At 39.8% G+C, this 5,270-nt stretch overlaps 1 long non-coding RNA gene across 1 annotated transcript; it reads right to left on the reverse strand.

The window, feature by feature from the left end:
• Nucleotides 1-739: 739 nt before the first annotated feature.
• LOC126935706 (uncharacterized) lies at nt 740-2,979 on the reverse strand. The gene is made up of 3 exons (XR_007719282.1): nt 2,533-2,979; nt 1,949-2,105; nt 740-823 (listed from the first exon to the last, which is right to left on the reverse strand). It is a non-coding gene; the product is annotated as an uncharacterized LOC126935706 (long non-coding RNA).
• Between the last annotated feature and the right edge of the window lie 2,291 nt (nt 2,980-5,270).

The following is a 5,270-nucleotide window of genomic DNA, read 5'->3' on the forward strand; positions in this document are numbered from 1 at the left end:
CTTTTTGAGATATAAAACTTCTTCTAGTCTCCTCCTACCCCAACCTTCCACAGGGAGGATGCAGGCTGAGAGGGTGACTCAGACACCAAATAGGGCATATTCTCCAATGCCTTCTTTAGAAGTGACCAAGGGGGATTTTGGCAAGGGACCTCCCAAAGAGTAGAGCCAAAAACCACAGAGAAATAATGAACTAAGATTTGGGGAGCTCAGCCCAGGGAGCAGTAATGGGGTCTAAGCCAGTAAGAATATTCCCTTCTCCCAAGGTAGGGGAAGCTGACAACATTCATCAACCAGGATTTCACAGTGTCTATAAACCATGACCGCTATGTGCATCTTACTCTTCTGCTATTAGAATGACGCCAGCAGGGGATGAGATTTGGAAGGATTTTGGGATGGACACAAGCACCTGTGGGAGGGATGTGAAGAAAGGTAATGGAAAGCAGACTAGGGTTGATCGAATTATTGGTGCCAGTTCTTTTTTTCCCTCATAAGAGAATCAGACATAACTCATTCTTGCCATCTTCTCAAGGAAAGCAGAGGATACTTCCCCATCCCTCACTTTAGGCGGGGCCATGTGACTTGCTTTGGCCAATTAGAAGTTGGCAGACAGGAAGCAAGCAGATGCTTACAATGTGCTGCGTGGTTGCACTCAGCCTCTTGCCCGCTAGGAGACTCCCATGAGAAGAGCTTACCCCTGGTAGCAGGTATCCCTTCAACCTGGACTCCAAAATGAATACAGAGCAACATACCTGAGACCAGATCTGCAGCCTGCATCCAAGGCCGGTTTACCTGAAGCCAAAAGCAGAGTCTTATTCCAGCTAACCTGCAAACATATGCAAAATAAGTAAGTGTTTATTGTTTTCTGCCACACAGATTTAATGTTTGTTATATGGCTTTATTAAGGCAATAGTAGACTAAGATACGTATTTTCCCATGTCATTTCATATTCTTTAAAAAGCACTCTTGTAAATGCATTGATTCCATTGAAAAATTTCATTTAGTTAACTATTTCCTGATTCTGAAGTATTAGGGATTTTACTAAATCTGGTTTTTTGCCTCTATTTTTTGCTTTTTGTAACAATGCTATTAATAACATATTAATCCATAATTTTTTTCCATACTTTGATTTATTTTCATAGGGTTAAAACTGGATAATAACATCTACTTCACAGAGCTGTTGTGATGATTAAGAGACTTAAAATAATTAAGTGCTAAACATATCATCTTTCATGTAATAAGCATTCAGTAATGATTGTTATTGTTTCTTGTTGTAGAGTTCCAAAAGTAAGAAAAACAATTCCAAGGTCTTGATATGAAATGTAAAACTATTTTCCAATAGTTATACCAATTTATACTGCTAACAGCATCATGTGAGTTTTAGCATACCTTCAAACAACTCCATTTTTTTAACCTTGGCTATTTTGACAGCTGAGAAATAATATCTTGCTGATATTTTAATTTTTATAGTTTTTATTACAAGTGAGGTGGAAATTATTTTATAAATTGTCTAACCATTCATATTTTCTCTTCTGCAAATTACCCAGTTAACACGTCCATTTAACATGCCCATTTCCATCCAGTCATGATGTTGGTCTTTCTCTGACCTGATAGACTTACCTGGTGCCAAAGACCTGATTGACTTCCGGGTGTTTCTGTGGCCACTGGGCACTTGAAGTGTTTCTATTGCCACAAGTTGATATGATAATATTTTGGATATAGTGAGTTTAATGAAATATAGTATTAGAATTTATTGTATATGTTTCTTTTTACTTTTTAAAATATAGCTACTAGACAATTTTAACTACATATTTCTATTGGACAGAGCTACTTAGACCTTTGAATATCCCTTGCTCTGAAATTCTTCTTTGTCAAAACTCTCACTGCCCACGCCCTCATGTTGGGTTCTCCTGCTATTACATGGTCTATCACCTGTAGTCTGTTGTCATACCTTCTAGATAATGCTGTGTTGAGTCCAATCCATCTCCTCCAAGTCCCTGCTGCATTTCATTCTCTGAGTCTCACCTCCTCCTAATTCAGTTCCATCCTCCTGTGATGAATCCTTCCAGGTCTCACAACACATCTCAATTAGGTTCTATTACAGATTCCTGGATGAAATGGCAAACTTGATAAGGATTTTTAAATCCTATAATGTGTGTTAAATAGATTATACTCACTGCTATCTACATGTTTATATTCCATTTATTCTATTTTCTAGCAATAAAACACATGGCTTTTCAAATGCTGAGTATTTTTTATTTGAAAGTGCCATTGAAAGTTTACAAACATACAAAGCTAGTAAACAATTGCATATGTTTTTCAAATTCCCCTACCTCTGCCCACACCGTCAAACGTAACCACTGTGAATCCTCTCAAAACCACAGTTGGTGAAGACAGGCAAAGGTTATATCTGTAGCCACGAACCCTCAAAAGTTTCCTAACACCAACTCTAGCTGACTAAAATGTCACAGACATTTACTCATAATCCCTGGGGTTTTTGAATCTATAAGGCAGCATGGGTATGGGTTAACTTACCTGGCTACATTAGAATTTTTAAAAGCCCTTTATGAAGGATTCAAGAAAAAGAAGTCTATAATGCCGATGCAAAGTAGAATTCTTAATGTATTGAAAGGGATTACCATATGTAACGTGGAAAATCAACCTCGTTTTTTAGATCCACAGCTCTTTTCTTGTTGCCTGAATTCATAATTGTGAGGCTCGTTTGCCTTAGGGAAGTATCTGCAGCATATTTTTAATGCCAGACCAGCTCCTTCCGCCGTTCTTGCGCCTTTCCAGCAAGCTATTTCCCACCTCCCCCAACATCCCCATGGCTGCCCAGGAATTAAAACCAATTTGAATATGTAATCATGTGGAATAATAAGCACAAGTGTACTCTCTGGGGTGCTCTCTGGCTGCTACTCATCTCCTTGCATCTAGTTTCCTAAGTGCCTTTGAGAGATGCTGAGAACGCCATGTTGACGGTTAACCTTTTAACAGTTTTGCCATTCTCTGTTCACCCTGGCTACAAGCCCAGCTCTAAAGGAGGCACAGGAAGTGGGGTGAAGGAAGGGTTTCCTTCCTTCTGAGACTCACTGGAGAAACATTCTCCATAGCCTGAGGAAGAGAGTTGGGCAGGCTTTGAATAGTGTATTTTTAAAACATTCATTATTCTGACAATGGAGTTTCATGAAACTAGCTTTTATTCCTTTTATGCAAGTCAAATAGAGATTTCCTAAAACACATTACCATACCAGGAAGTAAATAACTATTGCCTTGTTTTATGAATATGAGAAATTTCTGTGAAGATGCCTAAATATTTTGATTAATTTAAAAGTAGATGAGCTGATGTGTAGGTATTTACAACATCAAAGTACTTTTCTGATTGAATCAGTTTCAAAAAGGCAATATAAAAGGTAGAGCATTCATCTTAAATAGCAATTTAGAAGTGGATGCGTTGGGTATTCTGAGGCATTCAAAATCTGATTATTTTGATACCAATACTGCTATTTTGATGCAAACACTACAGTGATCAATTTGGTGGATGTAAGGGGAGGGCCTCACTTTGTATCTAGTATTCCTTATTAAAATGTAAAAGCATCCACTGTACCTCTTGAATACATAAGAATAATGAACAGTACCAGTAAATATCTGAATTGCAATCAGTGTTGTTTTGCCTGTATCATCTCATTTCATCTTCAAAGCATGTGTCTGGGAGACAGATATTATTAGGATTAATCACTGATGTTGCTGAGATTGAGACTTCCTTCGCAGTTGGTTATAAAGATCTAAGAATAAATCATCTTTCTTGAACTCGAGCATATCCATTAAGGTCAGAATTTCTGCAGATTGAGCTTGAGCTATTTTTAGGTAGGGTTCTAAAAAGCAGCTGCAATTCAAGTGTCACAGTGCATGCCTTTTTGGCTCAGCAGTTGATACTTCTTTTTCGTGCTACTCTCCCTCCCCAGACTCCTGGGACCATCGCATAGAGGGTGCTTGGGACATGCTGCACTGGACTATGCACACACCCCATGTCTCCAACATGACTATAAGCCCCTTGAGTTTTACAATATGCAAAACCTTAGCACAGAGCTCTATGCAATTAATATTGACCAATGTTCATTGATAATAAGGTTCTATAAAATTTCAGAGGCCACCAGGATGCATCACGGTCCTGACTCCAAGGCGGAAGACTGAGAGTCACCAAGAACTGAGACATGCTGTCGAGCCACAATCAGAAGAGAAACTGGAGTTGAGAAAGAGCCAGGCCTGGCCACACAGAGAAGTGAAAACCTCCATTTAATGGTCAGAGGCACAGTCCAAAGTTAGGCATCAGAGAAGTGTTCCGTTTTGGTCATTATTATTTCTTAAGAATCTTTCCGAGCACTCTCAAAACTAAACGGCTGGAGGTCCAAGGCCCTTGCTCTCAGTGTCTGATCAGCTGCTGTCATCTGCCCCATGGTTTTTTCCATCCTTCCTAGCAGCACAAACCAACTGGTTTAGCCTAACATTGATAAAACTATACAATCTTAGATTTGGAAGGATGCTTTAAAGCAAATAGCAAAGCCCTCAGCTAATTTTCTAATTTTGTTGCTATAAGAATAAAGAATTTAATGTGGGTATGGAGGGAGAGTTATTTGGGTCCATTTTTCTTCTGGTCTTTCCACTTTTCCAAGTGTATAGGCAATCCTGCACTCGTTGCCTCAGGAAGGGGAGGCAATTAGTCAGAAGATATAAATAGCCAACTGGCGCTTTTTGTCTCTGTGTTTTAAAAGGGGGAACTTAGAATTTTGGGGATGATGTAAAGATCAAATGTGTGGGAGAAAGACAGGTCAAAGAGCATTGACTTCCTCCACCCACTGCCTAAAATAGGATTCTCTGAGGTCTGAGGCAAGGAGAGTGAAGAGCAGATAATGATGAGAACAGACAAAATGAGGGGTTCAAGAGCCAAGTTCCCTTCTTTCTGGGCAGTTCCCAGGAGGAGGTAGCAATACCCCAAAGTGATGGCTTCGTGCAAAGTCTAGGCACACCAGTTCATTGCCTCTTAAAGATTTCTGGTGTGAACCCAGGAGGCGGAGCTTGCAGTGAGCCGAGATCGCGCCACTGCACTCCAGCCTGGGTGACAGAGCGAGACTCCATCTCAAAAACAAACAAACAAACAAGATTTTCAGCCCTCAAGGTATGCAGCAAAACATCTATGTGAGCCTCCAGTTCTAAAAGGCCATGCTGCAAGCCAAATACTGTCTCAGGGTGACTCAATGGGAACAGATGGCTCA

This window comes from Macaca thibetana, chromosome 14 (assembly GCF_024542745.1).
Source record: "Macaca thibetana thibetana isolate TM-01 chromosome 14, ASM2454274v1, whole genome shotgun sequence".
Lineage (NCBI taxonomy): Eukaryota > Metazoa > Chordata > Mammalia > Primates > Cercopithecidae > Macaca > Macaca thibetana.